Source organism: Bemisia tabaci, chromosome 1 (genome assembly GCF_918797505.1).
Source record: "Bemisia tabaci chromosome 1, PGI_BMITA_v3".
NCBI lineage: Eukaryota > Metazoa > Arthropoda > Insecta > Hemiptera > Aleyrodidae > Bemisia > Bemisia tabaci.
In genome coordinates this window covers 64026623-64044136 of record NC_092793.1, presented here as the reverse complement: position 1 = coordinate 64044136, position 17514 = coordinate 64026623, and the positions used below count along the sequence as shown (strand labels likewise).

The window sequence follows — 17514 nt, the reverse complement described above, 5'->3', positions numbered from 1 at the left end:
GTACCCTGGCTTCTTATCGATGTTAGGCCTTGTCTCCACGGCGCACTATGGTCCCATAGCCCGATTTAAGCGGCATTAAATCAGATATGTATGTTTATACCTTGCAACATGAGTTTTCAGGGGTTTTTTGGGTCGCTGAGTGCAAATATGCTAACATTTTTCAGAAAAAAATCAATTTTTAACATTTTTATACTTTTTCATAACTGCGGTATAATTTGGGCAAAAACCTTAAATTGAGGCGAAATTCCAATGATTCCGCAGTGATGTAGTGGACACCGTGTCCAACCTGTGAATCTTGGATCTCGGGTTCAATCCTCAGAGGAATTTTTTTTTTTTTTTTTTTTTTAAGCTTCACAATTAAATTTTACATTGGATGGACTATAAGAAGCTAAAAGTAGAACTTCGTCGAACACTACTGTCAAGGGAACTTGAAAAAGACAGCTCAGGATAATACTTCAAAGTTTCATGGCTGTGGAGGCCTACTTTCAAGTTCCACCGATCAGCCGTTTGAACTTGTTTTCGTCTGCCAAGCTGAACTTAAGCTTAAATATATGCATTTTGATAGACTTTTGATAGACAAAAGTTGGCAATGACCCCCCTCCCATCCTCAAAAACCAAAACAAAGCACCGCCTTTTTTGGGTCCTAAGCCTCTCCATGGGACCCAGTGGCCATACTCTCTTAAGGTGATTCGTCAAGCTCAAGTGACGTGGTCGAACTGGCATGCGATATATCGCATCTTTTAGGTCAAAAATCTCGGCAGATTTTGAATTTTCAGCAAGCAAAAGGACGATAGCCCCTGCGCATGAGCCTGAAGAATCATTCTAAACCCAAAAATCGGCAAAATTCAGAGAAATGAAAGCAGGATAGTGTTTGGAAAAAAACATCGCATTCGATTCAGCTATCGATTTCGGTATCGAATGCGAGGTTTTTTTCCAAACACTATCCTGCTTTCATTTCTCTGAATTTTGCCGATTTTTGGGTTTAGAATGATTCTTTAGGCTCATGCGCAGGGGCTATCGTCCTTTTATTTACTGAAAATTCAAAATCTGCCGAGATTTTTGACCTAAAAGATGCGATATATCGCATGCCAGTTCAACCACTTCTTTTGAGCTTGACGAATCACCTTAATATAGGTAGAGTCCCTTTATACCCAGAGTTAAGACAACTCGATTATCAGCTGACAGACAGCCGGTCTTGGCTGGCCATGGAGGCCGAAACGAGTGCACCTAAACGAACGATATTGAGGGATAAGGATCAGGAATCCTGCGATGTCTGTCACACAAAAACAACAACATCAACAAATTGATCAATTAAACAGAAAATGAGATTGGTTTGTGAATAATTTCTTAATCTATTTTCATTTTGGACCGATGGAAATAACAATTTACTCTTGATAAACCACAATTAGGTAATATTTTCATTATTCTTGTTCACATTCGAGGTACCGCCATCTTGGTGCACTCGTTTCGGCCTCCATGAGCGAGAACCAATCAGAATTGGATTTTTTTTTAGGCCACTTTCAGCCCAACCAAAAGTGAGTTGTCTTAACTCTGGGTATAAAGGGACTCTAAATATAGGTACTCTACCTCCTGCCTTTAAAATTTGGCCACCATCTTGGATTTGAGGCACTAATTTTGACCGGAGGACTGTTTCGACTTCAGTAATGAAATCTACGACCAAAATTACATAGGAAATGACATATCACTTGCCTTATCACGTAAAAATTTGAAAAAATGCACCCTCCTGCCTTTAAAATTTGGCCACCATCTTGGATTTGAGGCACCAATTTTGACCGGAGGACTGTTTTGACTTCAGTAATGAAATCTACGACCAAAATTACATATGAAATGACATATCACTTGCCTTATCGCGTAAAAGTTTAAAAAATGCACCCTCCTGCCTTTCAAATCTGGACGCCATCTTGGATTGGGGGCACCAATTTTGACCGGGGGGGTTGTTTTGACTTCAAATATGAACTCTACGACCAAAATTACATGGAAAACGATACCTCACATGACAGGATATGCACAAGTGAAAATACCGATATTCCAGAGGCCTTATTATGGGCGCCATTTTGAATTTTAGGCATTTTGAGGGGTGCTCCGGGATCGGACAGTGCTAGCATTTTAGGATACTGTTTGAGAGAACCTATTAATGACGTTTACACAGGTTTTGATCACATTTTACATTGTTAACGGCGTTCTCACGATGATCCAACGCGAAAATTCGGCAAAACATAGCGAAATCAGGGCCCCCTGCCCCCCCGGCCCCCATGGCCTCAGAATTTTGGGCTCACTTGCGAAATTGAACCTTCTATAGGTAAAGATGATATCCTGAAAGTTTCATGCTTTCCTCCAGAAATGCACGATTCTGGGAACTTTTTCCCCTTATCCGCCCTACTAATACTCCTTATGTACTTCTCCCAAGTTTCACCTTGATTATTCTGTGACCTTGTGCTGAGTTAAATATTAAACAAACGCAGATCCCTCTTAGATCAAATATTCAATTTTATTGAAAAAAAAAAAAACCGAGTCGGTATTACTCAGTCTACAGAAAAGGTTTGCTTCTTTAAAGAATTATTCAATCGTTTGCTTCTATTTTTTCATCTTTGAATATTCCAGAAATATGCTGAAGTCTCTCACCAACATTAACACTAAAGCCCCTTATCATACGATCAAAGTACCTAGAGCTGTCAAGATGACGTCCTGTCAGGTCACGTGACGTCACTTTGATAGCTCTACTTCGATCGTATGATACAGGCTTCAAATGCCCAGCTCAGACCACATTTTTCATGCTTACCGACATACACAAAAAAATTACACTTTCATGGGGTAAGTGATATGAGCCCCTATCACTTAAGAAGCTGAATGTGATGTGCCAATAAATGGTGATAGATAAATGCATCAATAGATTTCCTTTCAGCATGCGGTTGAAGTCAAGCTTCTGGTTTCAAAAGCTCCTTGGCTGTATAAAAATCACCCATCACTCAACAATGAATATTACCTTACTGGTTTGGACAAGATCCTATCAAGAATAGGCTTTTTATGCCGTAAATTGAATGTATATACTCCATTACTCTCCCACAGGAGACACTCAGGATGCATGACGATCAATAACAATGTGTTTATCACATGGGAAAAGATATTAGACACAAGGAGGGTAGGTATATGTACCTGTAAAAGATTACTCTTCCACTGTAATTACAAACATTAAATGGTTTCAGTACTTGGCACTTTCATGCGAGTGATCCAGGAAGTTATTCAAGATCAATCCACACAGGTCAGTCATTCCCGAGGACGAGTCTTGGAACTCTACTGCGCAGTGACGTAGTAGTGAGTGCCTGCAATGTATTTCTCATGGGAGCACCCATTGTGACATAGCATTGAGTGCTGCGAGTTAGGGCCGGGCGGGGGAGTGGATTTCAAAAAAGCTGCGCAACGACTGACCTGTGTGGATTGGTTTTGAAGTTATTCAAGTTTTGAGGAGAGACCTTTACTTGCGTACAAAAGAAAGTATTGATCTCATTAAATAATCACCAAATAGAATCCAGAGGAGGAAGAGAATGGCATCTCTTGTAAAGGATCCAACACACTCTTCATGGGGAACCGAGCTCTGTTCGATTACCGATTATTTTATTGCGTTAAGCTCTTCTATGGATATTGATCGAGTCATCATTGCCCTTAAGAAAAGGCCCACTGAGAACAGGGAAAATTACAGCGTGTTCAGGCACCTGGTGCACAGTAGCCCTAGCCACTACCGCACCAAGCGACAGTCTCAACTCGGATTCCTCACACATCTTCGCTTCAGCGTTCAAAATAGTTTCTCTCTCTTTCCCTCTCTCATCCTATCCCTGGATGGGAACAGGAAAATCAGAGAAAAGCAGGGACAGTCAAAAATAAGGGAGTGGGAACAAGATTGACAGTGTAGGCAGGAGCAGATAGGAGAACACAGTAGGTGCTACAATTTTCCTTGTTCTCAAATGCCCAAAGAGGAAAGAAACTTTTTCACCCATTAGTGCCGAATGGTCAAAACGTCGGTCACAGATTGCGTAAAGACGGTACTTTGTGGACAGTTGGCGCAATGAATTTCAATCAGCATCCATGACGAGTCAAATGTAGTGAAAAGTTGCAAATTGAACAGGGCACATTTTCCAATGAAGAGTGTGCCAGGTCCTTTGAGGAAGATTCAGCACTTGGATATGCGTCTCCCAGTTGCTTTATTCAGCCCCGCTATGGAAGATAACGAACACAGTGTTTGTAAAGAATTGGCTTCCAGAAAAAATTAACATTAATCACATGGACCTATTCACCCATGAGAGTCATGGAAAACATAGCATCTTAAGTACAGACCCATGTTCATCCTCATTTGCCCCACATACATTCCTCAATTTGTAATAAAATTTTGGGATGATGATCTTTCTTTCAACATGCGTAAATATATAATACGAAAAACAACAGACCTATTATTAATAATCCGTACACACTGTCAGCTGGTCAGCTGTCTGCCTTGTAGAGAAAATACCAAGGTACACTCTACTACAGGTATGGACAAATGGAATTTTAGAAAGTCGTCAAAACGCGTAGATTTGACAGCATTGAGAGTACGACTGCGAATGGCATAGAGAAAAAAAAGGAGGTGTTTGCATTTCGGGCATCTTGGAATTTTTCATAGAGTATCTATAGCTTTGATGACGTCATTGGTACAGCGACGTTTTTATCCTGTCGATTTTCTTGGAAATGGTGTAATTTAAGGGAAAAAGTCATTCTATAAAAAGTGCTTGAAATTAAATAAAGAGTTGATTTAAGTAAAAAATCGGACATTATGGTCCGTTTTTACAGCGTCAACATAACCCTCAACGAGCGTCTTGTTTACATTGATGACGTAGGTGGGTACAAATCCTCAAGATGCAAACACCTCCTTTTTTTTCTCTATGTGCGAATGGCATGTGCGGCAAATGGACGGTACGACTTCATACGTCACTCGATCGCCGATTTTCTCAGCGCTGCCACTTCGGCACCCCGTTTGTCCATACCTGTAGTAGAGTGTACCTTGAGAAAATACAGGAGGTAGTGGCAAGGCAGCCATCTTGAAGATTTGCTGTGACGTAGAAAAGTATACGGACTGGCGCGCTGTTCCAAAAAAAAGTACATTTCATGTTAGACGCACAGACAGAGTTAAGAAATTTCATGAAAGATTATAAAAAGAAATTTCATAATGAAATTTCATTTAACACGCAGAATTCAGGATCAAACCCTTGAAACTTATGAATCTCCTTAAGTTCATTTATAGGCACGTGGTAAACTGTGAAAGGGAACTTTAGAAATGCCCAGAAAGTTGAGTAAAACAGCAAAAACATAATTTTGAATTTTTTATCTTAAATTTTGGTTGAACACACAGCCGTACCGGTTGAACACCAAAATAAATTTTACGGATAAAGTAAGACGTTAGCTTTCATATTTGGAGCAAAACAAATTTCTTGACTATAAAGAATCCTAGTACCCCCTAATAGTATATCGTTCTTTTTTGGTACAAAAGGGAGGGATCTTGAACTATCTTTGAAACAATTTAAATGATTTTTTCATTTGTCTCTGATTTTTTCAGAAAGTAACAGTTTGAAATTTGAGGTTAGGGTCCCTGGTCCCCCTCCCCATGATGAGCCAGAACTGCCAGAAGAGAAAGAGTAAGAGAAGACCAGCAGAAGAGAAGAGCTGAGAGAAGACCGTGCTCCAACTGGTCTAATTGACGAATATTATTCTCTTTGAAAATAAAAACAAAATCTGTTGGAAAAAATGAGCATTTTTGACATTTTGTCGGTCGAAAGAAATTTCATTGGGAAAAAAGAAATTTCATGAAATTTCTTGTGAAATTTCATGAAATTTCATTCGATGAAATTTCATGAAATTTCATTCGATGAAATTTCTTTTAGTAACTCTGCGCACAGAACGTCTTCAAAACGCTAGAGTCCCTTTATACCCAGAGTTACGACAACTCACTTTTGGCATAGAATAATAAAGCTAGCCTTATTATTCTATGCTTTCGGTTGGGCCTAGAGTCCCTTTATACTGAGAGTCAAGACAATTTGAATCCATTTCTGATTGTTTCCCGTATTTTAGGCCTCCACAGTGTCACAAACGGGAATAAAGATTACATTTTCACCAATTGCAAAGATTATAATCTGGAATGGATCAGGGAATCACGGGTTCGGCAAGGAACAAACGGAATGAGAGGAGGAACGGAGAAAGGCATTTGAGAATGGGCCTATCAAAGATTACGAAAAACGTTCAATTTCTGTAATCTTTATTCCCGTTTGTGACATCCATGAGCAATTATTCTGATTGGTTCTCGCTCATGGAGGCCGAAACGAGTGCACCAAGATGGCGGTACCTCGAATGAGGAACAAGAATAATGAAAATATTACCTAATTGTGGTTTATCAAGAGTAAATTGTTATTTCCATAGGTCCAAAATGAAAATAGATTAAGAAATTATTCACAAACCAATCTCATTTTCTTTTTAATTGATCACTTTGTTGATGTTGTTGTTTTTGGGTGACAGACATCGCAGGATTCCTGATCCTTATCCCTCAATATCGTTCGTTTGGGTGCACTCGTTTCGGCTTCCATGGCCAGCCAAGGACGGCTGCCAGTCAGCTGATAATCGAGTTGTCGTAACTCTGGGTATAAAGGGACTCTACAAAACGCGACGAGTCGAGATAAAAGTTGTTATTATATGAAATATGATATTTTTAACTTAAAATTTATTTTCAGTTACAGTCGAACATTGATAGAAAAACATATTGAGACATGAAAAGTCATAGTTACGAGTTTTTAGAACCAAATTAAAAGGGGACCTCACAACAGAGCACCTGTATAGGGAGAGTACCGACAGATCTGAAACTCCGAAAGTCCATCAGGCCTTCACCGATGCCTCGGCGATCCGCCAATAAAGTTAGGGCCCAAAAGGGCAGCCAACCTATGAATTTCAATTATCCAGAGCGATTTACTGATACTATATTGTTACGAACCGTCCTTTATTAAGCACGTGTTTGACTCAGTTTTTGCATAAATTTACTCAATTTTGCGGAAGAACGCTCATTTCTGTACATTCTTGGCCATCTTGGTTAGAATTGGAATCTGCAGACTGGCAGTGAAATTTTGTGCGTTAGAAGTTGGTTAGAAGGGTGGCTGCACTTTTGGGCCCTAAGCCTATGGAACGCCGTTAGTGTCAAATAGAGTACCTATATAGCGAGAGTATGGACAGATCGCTTCATGGAGGGCTTAGGGCCCAAAAGTGCAGCCACCCTTCTAACCAACTTCTAACGCACAAAATTTCACTGCCAGTCTGTAGATTCCAATTCTAACGAAGATGGCTAAGAAAGTACATAAATGAGCGTTCTTCCGCAAAAATGAGTAAATTTATGCAAAAACTAAGTCAAATACGTGCTTGATAAACGATGGTTCGTAACAGTTGTATTAATAAATCGCTCTGGATAATTGAAATTCATAGGTTGGCTGCATTTCTGGGCCCTAACTTTATTCGCGGAGGCATCGGTGAAGGCCTGATGGATTTTCGGAGTTTCACATCTGTCTATACTCTCGCTATACAGGTACTCTGGTGTCAAAACCCTTTTCTTGCGCGCGCGGAATTTTTTCTGGCGCGCGGAATTTTTTTTCGGCGCGCGGAAAGAAAAAACCCGTTTTCGATGAAAATCTCTGAATTTCCGGATTCCGCGCCGGTTTTCGATATATTTGCGCCGTTTGTGTCAAAACTATTTTTTCCGGCGCGGCGCTCCAAATCTGTTCCGCGCGCAGAATTTTCGATATCGATTCCTGCTCGCCGATCGTGTCAAAACTGTTTTTTCCGGCGCTGCACCAGAAAATAATTCCGCGCGCCACTTTTTCGATATGTCGATTTTTCTGCGCGCGGAGAAGATGGTCAACGTAAAGCAGCGTGAAGTTTATACAGCTACTACTTAAATGAAGTAAAAAAGCAATGAGTGGGAATTTGAATATGAACAAATTCAGTAGAGCAAACTTTCTGGATTCAGGAATAAATAAATTTAAATTATCGGCAACACTGCACTTTTCCCCCTCCAACGGTTTAATGGAAATCGTTCAAAAGAGAGATAATATTCTCCGCGCGCAGAAAAATCGATATATCGAAAAAGTGGCGCGCGGAATTATTTTCTGGTGCAGCGCCGGAAAAAACAGTTTTGACACGATCGGCGAGCAGGAATCGATAAATCGAAAATTCTGCGCGCGGAACAGATTTGGAGCGCCGCGCCGGAAAAAATAGTTTTGACACAAACGGCGAGCAGGAATCGATATATCGAAAATTCCGCGCGCGGAACAGATTTGAAGCGGCGCGCCGACAAAAATAGTTTTGACACAAACGGCGCAAATATATCGAAAACCGGCGCGGAATCCGGAAATTCAGAAACTTTCATCGAAAACAGGTTTCTTTTTTCCGCGCGCCGGAAAAATATTCCGCGCACCAGAAAAAATTCCGCGCGCGCGAGAAAAGGGTTTTGACACTAACGGCGTTCCATACTAAGCCCTCCATGAACCGATCTGTTGGTACTCTTCGTATACAGGTACTTAGAGTACCTATATTGAGAGAGTATTACCACTGGGCCCCATGGAGAGGCCTAGGACCCAAAAATGGCGGTGCTTTGTTTCGGTTTTCGTGGATGGGAGGGGGGTCATTGCCAACTATTGACGGTTATCACCAACCGCACTAGCTGCCAATCTTACTACATGTAAGATAATTTTTCTCAAAAATTGCACACGATTAGCCTTAAAAATATGTAAAGATGTCGCAATAGTGCATTTGAGTAAAGGAGGAGTTGCGTTTTGGGCCTTTTCCGGCCCCACCTGGATTTTGCTAAATGTTTCATATTTTCAAAGTACTAGTTTTAGGTAGACTCTGTGCCAAATATTAGACCGAACGGAGCCCATGCAAGGGCGCAGCAGCGCCTCAAACCCAAAATCCTGGAATCGAAAAACAATTATTTTCGTCGACTTTTTCGACTGTTATCACTCTTCCAGCACATGTTTCTTATGTATTTTTTTGCGTACTTTTCGTTTCTGGCCTTTTTAAAGGCCTCCGATAAATTTTAAGGGGCCTTATGGCCCATTGTTGCCATTTTTGGCCCATTTTTAGGGGTTTTTTCCATTTAACACATTCAAAACCCAACTTAATCCAAAAACTGTGTACATTTTTGAAAAGTACGTAAAAAAATAAATAAAAAATGTTCAGTAAAATTTTTTCCTATGTTGCCAAATTTCCGAGAAAATTGGTCCCAAAGTGTCGAAAACGGCAAAAAATCGATAAATCGCCGCGTCTAAGGTTCAAGAAAGTGGAGTACACTTTTCATACTGTACCAGATAACAGCTCTTATCCATCCATACAACATACTAAAATATCATAGTTGTACCTGGATTCCCACGATGTGAAAATTGACCGAGATGTCGATTTTAGCGGCCTTTTTATACTTGAAGGCAGCTCTTTTGAATGTTTTTCGACCTTAGTCACCCTCTATGGGTGTGTACTATATGTATTTTTCTACGTACTTTTCATATCTGGCCATAAAAATGGCTTCCTGTGAGTTTTAAAAGGCCTAACGGTCCATTGTTGCCAATTTTCACCAATTTTTAGGGGTTTTTTCAAGTTTACGTGTGTGAAACTTAATTTAATCTAGAAACCGTGTACAATTTCGGAAAGAACGTAAAAAAATACATAGAAATGTGCTTTGTACCTTTTCCCTACGTTGCCAAATTTTCGAGAAAAATCGTCCTGAAGCGTCAAAAATGCCAAAAATTGGATTAATCATCACGTCAGAGGTTCCAGGAAGTGAATTTCAAGTTTTTTTTCACTACAAATAACGTATCGAAAATGGAAAATTGCAATGCATCTCAAGGAACATGTAATGGCGCAGATGAACGTGACAAAACGGGCCCTCAAGGTGCTTTTACTTTATCCTTCACTCCAGTTCACCTCTTTATTCCTGTAACCTCGAGATAATCCTTGGTTCTCAAGATGCTTGCTACAGGCCAAATATACCGAAGAACAGAAAATGCGTGGAGAAAGTGTCCCACGATCCACATGAATGTCATAATTCACTTCCTGGAACCTCCGACGTGATGATTAATCCAATTTTTGGCATTTTTGACGCTTCAGGACGATTTTTCTCGAAAATTTGGCAACGTAGGGAAAAGGTACAAAGCACATTTCTATGTATTTTTTTACGTTCTTTCCGAAATTGTACACGGTTTCTAGATTAAATTAAGTTTCACACACGTAAACTTGAAAAAACCCCTAAAAATTGGTGAAAATTGGCAACAATGGACCGTTAGGCCTTTTAAAACTCACAGGAAGCCATTTTTATGGCCAGATATGAAAAGTACGTAGAAAAATACATATAGTACACACCCATAGAGGGTGACTAAGGTCGAAAAACATTCAAAAGAGCTGCCTTCAAGTATAAAAAGGCCGCTAAAATCGACATCTCGGTCAATTTTCACATCGTGGGAATCCAGGTACAACTATGATATTTTAGTATGTTGTATGGATGGATAAGAGCTGTTATCTGGTACAGTATGAAAAGTGTACTCCACTTTCTTGAACCTTAGACGCGGCGATTTATCGATTTTTTGCCGTTTTCGACACTTTGGGACCAATTTTCTCGGAAATTTGGCAACATAGGAAAAAATTTTACTGAACATTTTTTATTTATTTTTTTACGTACTTTTCAAAAATGTACACAGTTTTTGGATTAAGTTGGGTTTTGAATGTGTTAAATGGAAAAAACCCCTAAAAATGGGCCAAAAATGGCAACAATGGGCCATAAGGCCCCTTAAAATTTATCGGAGGCCTTTAAAAAGGCCAGAAACGAAAAGTACGCAAAAAAATACATAAGAATCATGTGCTGGAAGAGTGATAACAGTCGAAAAAGTCGACGAAAATAATTGTTTTTCGATTCCAGGATTTTGGGTTTGAGGCGCTGCTGCGCCCTTGCATGGGCTCCGTTCGGTCTAATATTTGGCACAGAGTCTACCTAAAACTAGTACTTTGAAAATATGAAACATTTAGCAAAATCCAGGTGGGGCCGGAAAAGGCCCAAAACGCAACTCCTCCTTTCTCGTTACGATAAGCACAGAAAACTACATTTTGGGTCATTTTGCATTACATGAATTTATAGCGTCCGCCATTTTTGGGTCCTAAGGGCTCCATTCAGCCTAAGATGGCTGATGCCGCAATCAGACGCTGAATTTAGCAGCTGAATGTGGAAGTCAACAGTCATCGCCCAACGGCTGAAATTTAGCAAATTCGAGTTATTTTCATTCAGATGTGTATTAAATCTACTCGAATAGTTCAGACAAATTCAAAATTGGTCCGATGGTTGCTGAGAATCGTTGCTGAATTTTGCGCGTCACGCGCAAAATTCAGGCATCGGACCGATGACTTCCACATTCAAGCCACATTCAGCGTGTGATTGCGGTGTCAGCCAATCAGAGGTGGTAACACCAGTGGCCATACTCTCTCAATATAGGTACTCCACAGGTACTCTACTCACAAACTTTCCCGCTCCTTTTAAAATTTCAAAGAGGTCTCGGTTTTCCCGCGATCCTATTGACCAATCAGAGGGGCGGCTTCATTTTTAGCTGTGACGTAGAAAAGTACATTTCTCCGCTTATACCACCTTCTGTTTAGACCGTATTCGATAACGGTTCGATGTATCGTTTGGTTCGAAACAATAGAAAATATCCTCAAACCAAACTTTAAGGGTTTTAATTGGAAAAGCTGAAAATGAGAAATTTCCTGACAATTTCACTTTGCATTGGCATTTGGTACTCAAAAGAATAAAAAATCTGTTACAAAAGATCCGTTCTATCAGATTTCTGAATTTACTTTTGAGGCTATGTGTTTGTTTTTAACCAATCGATATCGATACAATCCATAGAGTACAATAGAGTCGCAATGTACTGAAGCGCCGATGAAGTCTATCCATTAACGGGCCTTTCCGAGCCGCTTGTGCTCCGAAAAGTGTGAACCAAGTGTGGACCCGACGGCACTTATCATCATTGTGCCTTATGGAGAAATCAAGAACTGCTTGTGTTTTTTCAAAATTTTTTAATGAATCAGCATTAATGTTTGCAAGTTTTGCTACAAAGAGGTAGTCAGAGCCATAGGTAGTGAATCCATTAATGTATCATACTCCTGAATAATATTCAAAAAGGAACGTAAATTAAGGGGAGCCAGCCACCCTATCTTCCCAATGTTAACGTTTACCTTTTTCTCAGAATCTACCGAACAAAAATTACTTCTCTTTTTTTTTGTTTTGAACTTTGAACCCTCCTGAACATTTTAACACGGGCTTTTTTTAAAATTTAAAAATTTGGAATTTTGGTGAATTTTTGAAATTTTTTTGTTAGAAATCAAAGAATTTGGACATTTGAAATCAAATTAAAAAAAATCCAGCTCGAAATTTTGGAAAAGCTCGTGTTAAAATGTGCAGGAGAGTGCAAGGATTAGAACAAAACAAAGTTTTTGAAAATCTGTTCAGTAGATCCTGAGGAAAAGGTACATGAGTGCTGAAAAATGTAGTTTTCGGGAAATGAGGAATTAAAAAAAAACTGCAAAATCAGTTTTAGTGTAATTAGTAGTGTATTTAGTAAACATTCCCTCGCTAAACCGCGCGTAACTTCAAAACTACTCATCAGATCAAGTAAAACTTGGTCTGAAATTAAACGTGAGGAGTAGGAGATTAAGATTAGCCAGAAGATAAAAAAAAAACCGGCGCTCCGCGCCGATTTTTGGGCGGGGGCGGGGGCGGGGGCGGGGGCGGGGAGTTATCAATCTTTGGGGGTTGGATTTACGTTTACACTGTTGGAGGCATTGATTATTCGAATAAGGACTTCATGTCGCCAGATTGCAACAACAATCCTCATGTAATGTCTGATATGAAAAAATGTCAACAAACGCTGTGGCAAGCTTGAATGACGATGGATGAATCTCCATAACCCACTGTGCGACAACAATGCCGTCTTGTCCACCAATTATCAGTGTGTAACCCACTGTGCGACAATTTAGCCATCGTGTCCACCAATAATCAGTTCATCAGTTCGTGACCCATTGTACGACAACATTGCCGTCTTATCCACCAATTTTCAGTTCGTGACCCACTGTGTGACAACATTGCCGTCTTGTCCACCAATTTTCAGTTCGTGACCCACTGTGCGACAACATTGCCGTCTTGTCCACCAACTTTCAGTTCGTGACCCACTGTGCGACAACATTGCCGTCTTGTCCACCAATTTTCAGGTCGTAACCCACTGTGCGGCTTCCCTCCTCTTTTGCCGCACACCCCCCCCCCCCGCGTAAAAGTTTCAAAGCTCGCCATTTTTAAACGGCTCAACCGATTTCGCTCAAATTCAATACCAGCCTAGAACTAAGTAAGATCTTCCTTCTGTAAAAATTTCGGGGGGAAAGCTTTTAATTTGCGCGAGTTATCGCGCCCACAAAATTGAACCTCCCCCCACTTCTCGCCCCCACTATTCGAAATGTAATACTTCGATCTCCGTTTTTTTTTTTCGCAGAATGGTAGTCCTATTCCTCTACTTTACATCGCAAAAAGTTTCACACCGGAAATTTTTTAAAATGAGGAAAAATAACCAAGCAAAAATCGGAAAAACCACGATGAGTCGGAAATACATACATAAATAAGCGCGCACACACACACACGCACACCCTCACACACACACACACACACACACACACACACACACACACACATATATATATATATATATATATATATATATATATATATATATATATATATATATATATATATATATATATATATATATATATATATATATAATTCAAACGGCATGCATATTCGTAATCTACGACCCATGATCGATGCTCCATACATGATCTTTGGTCCAGGTCTGACATCAGGGGAGAACGCAATAGTGTATTTCCTTCGGAAAATACACTAAAAAAACATTATTTTTCAATTTTCAAGTGGCTGGCTCCCCTTAAGACTAGAGTCCCTTTATACCCAGAGCTAAGACAACTCAATTTTCAGCTGACTGGCAGCCGGCCTTGGCTGGCCATGGAGGCCGAAACGAGTGCACCCTAACTAACGATATTGAGGGATAAGGATCAGGAATCCTTCGATGTCTGTCACACAAAAACAACAACATCAAAGAAAATAAGATTGGTTTGTGAATAATTTCTTAATCTATTTTCATTTTGGACCGATGGAAATAACAATTTACTCTTGATAAACCACGATTAGGTAATATTTTCATTATTCTTGCTCACGTTCGAGGTACCGCCATCTTGGTGCACTCGTTTCGGCCTCCATGAGCGAGAACCAATCAGAGTTGGATTTTTTTTTAGGCCACTTTCAGCCCAATCCTGGCCTAGGCCCAACCAAAAGTGAGTTGTCTTAACTCTTGGGTATAAAGGGACTCTACTTAAGACTTAAACCAAGTGTGAACCGACCGGCATTTCTGATCACGGCGGCTTACGGGAAAAGCGACGACTGATTGTATTTTTTCGACATTTTTTAATTCAATCGATATTAATATGTGCATATTTTGCTATGAATAGATGGTCAAAGCCATAATGAATCCATTGATGTATGTTACTGTTACCCCTGGATTTTATTCATACAGGGATTCAATTTCTGACTCATACAAAGTTTGAACCAACCGGCATTTCTAACACGGTGGCTTAAGAAGAAATCAACAACTGCTTATGTTTTTTCGACTTTTATTAATTCCATCTATATTAACTTTTGCAAATTTTGCTATAATTAGATATTCGTAGCTATAATGAATCCATTAATGTATGTTACTCCTGGATAATATTCATACAGGGTTATCCAAAAGTCACCTACCACCCCTGTAACTTTTTTCCTAATTGAGATAGAAGTTTGAATGCTCAAATGTCCTCGAATGTTCCTCGGTTTAAGGTAGCAACTTTTTGGTCCCCCCAAAATTTTGGGAGGCGGCTCCTCCTAAGGGGGGCGGGGGGTAACTTTGTTTTTCAAATGGCAACCCCCCTTTTGTGATACCTCATTCGAAAGATAATAAAAAAAGAAAATTTTTGGCGCAAACCGCAGGTCAAAATGTTGATTTTTGACAAAATGGCGGCCGGTCAAAGTTCAAAATGGCGGAAATTTGGCATCTCCGTTTTTTATCGGCGGATTGGTCTGAAACTTAGAATTCTGGGGTTTTCGGGACGAGTAAAACGATTCTGGCATTAGTTTTCCAGAAATGTCAGTCCTTTTCAAAATGGCGGCTTAGAGCGGGAAGTGGATATTTAGGCTGCTTATCGTCGGATTTGTATGAGACTTGGTATCCGGGGGTATTTCGGCACGAGAAGAACGAATCTTTCATTGGATTTTTGAAATTTTTGAAAATTTTAAAATGGCGACAAAAATGCGAATGGCGATGGTGGATGCGGATTTTTCGTTATTTTTCCGCCACCATTTTGACAAAATTCAGTGTTTCAAAAATCTAATGAAAGATTAATTTTTTTCGAGCAAAAAACCATTAGAGTATTGACTTTTGTGCAAATCCATCGGTAAACAGCCGTGATATGAATTTTCCGTCATTTTTTCGCCGCCATTTTAAAATTTTCAAAAATCCAATGAAAGATTTGTTCTTCTCGTGCCGAAATTCCCCCGGATACCAAGTCTCATACAAATCCGATGATAAGCAGCCTAAATATGCACTTCCCGCTCTAAGCCGCCATTTTAACCGCCGCCATTTTGAAAAGGACTGACATTTCTGGAAAACTAATGCCAGAATCGTTTTTCCCGTCTCGAAAAATCCCAGAATTCTGAGTTTCAGACCAATCCGCCGATAAAAAACGGAGATGCCAAATTTCCGCCATTTTGTCAAAAATCAACATTTTGACCTGCGGTTTGCGCCAAAAATTTTCTTTTTTTTATTATCTTTCGAATGAGGTATCACAAAAGGGAGGTTGCCATTTGAAAAAAAAGTTAGCCCCCGCCCCCTTAAGGGGGGCCGTCCCCCAAAATTTTGGGGGGAACCAAAAAGTTGCTACCTTAAACCGAGGAACATTCCCAAAGTTTCAAACTTCTATCTCAATTAGGAAAAAAGTTACAGGCGTGGTAGGTGACTTTTGGATAACCCTGTATATGGACTCAATTTCAGACTTATTACCGGCCTACTTTAGCTGATTCAATGTGTGTGGACCTAGCGTGGACGAACGGAGCCGAGTCGGGAGTGGGGAGCGCCGAGCGCGAGTCTGCGTATGCGTCATCGCTTGTCGACGCACACTAGTCTCCGGAGAACTGGACAAAACAGCTAGGGATGGTCGGATATTTAGATATTCGAATATTCGATATTCGATTTATCGGCACGGAGATAATCGCATCACATTCGAATATTCGCTTTCCGAAGTATTCGAAACCGCAAATTCGAATATTCGAATAATCGCGTTCTGAAATGTCAAGAGAGTCATTTTGTCTCTCGCGGTTCATAAAAAATCAAAAATCGAGGCAATAATCGGAAATATTCGAATATTCGCTTCCAAACTATTCGCAGTTGCAAGATTCGAATTCTCAAATAATTGCAATAATCGCATTCGAAAAGTTTCGAATATTCGAATACTCGCATTCGAATTCGATATTCGTCCATCCCTAAAAACAGCGTCCAAGAGTGACTTCATCGGCGATCCAGTACTTTGCGACTCTATTGTACTCTATGATACAATCTCACCCGTTTGATGTATCGAATACGATCTATTTTCTCTACAGAGAGTCGTAATGTAAATGGGAGAGCTGGCGCCATGTTCTGCTCGACGAGTTCCGAACCCGGTATGTGCCGGGTTCGGGTCACTTTTTCGATACATGTTCGATCCAAAATGGCGGTGTGGAATATGTGGTGATTCCTATATTCTTTTTCATAGAGTACATAGAGTCGTAATGTAAATGGGAGAGCTGGCGCCATGTTCTGCTCGACGAATTCCGAGCCCGGTGTGCGCCGAGTTCGGGTCGCTTTTTCGATACATTTTCGATCCAAAATGGCGGTGTGGAATACATGGTAATTCCTATCTCCGTTGTTGTTGTTGTTGTTGTTGTTGTTGTTGTTGTCATCGGATGACCGGGTACCCGTGTATCGCAAACAATCGATTATGTATCGAAAAAGTGACCCGGCGTCACACAGGAGTCTCGGAATTCGGGACATGGAAAATGCGTAAAAGTGGCGCCAGCTCTCCCAATTACATTACGACTCTATGTACTCTATGTTCTTTGTTTACATTGGTGGATGGTCGGGTACCCGTATATCGTAAACAATCGATTATTTATCGAAAAAGTGACCCGGCGTCACACAGGAGTCTCGGAATTCGGGACCTGGAAAATGCTCAAAAGTGGCGCAAGCTCACCCACTTACATTCCGACTCTATGTACTCTATGTTTCTCTATGACAGCTGTTTGCTGTTATAATCACAATCTAACCTCAATAT

At 40.3% G+C, this 17514-nt stretch overlaps 1 protein-coding gene across 4 annotated transcripts in view; it reads right to left on the bottom strand.

Annotated features, from left to right (window-relative positions):
- LOC109040500 (delta(3,5)-Delta(2,4)-dienoyl-CoA isomerase, mitochondrial) overlaps positions 1–4610 on the bottom strand; it is an 84876-nt gene extending 80266 nt beyond the window's left edge. The window contains exon 1 of one of the 4 annotated variants that reach the window (XR_011900682.1): positions 4461–4609. The gene's annotated coding sequence lies outside the window, so the exon portion shown is untranslated. Of the gene's footprint in view, positions 1–4460 lie in introns of all 4 variants that reach the window. The other 3 variants (XM_019056470.2, XM_019056469.2, XM_019056471.2) reach the window with 3 other exon arrangements.
- Positions 4611–17514: the final 12904 nt, after the last annotated feature.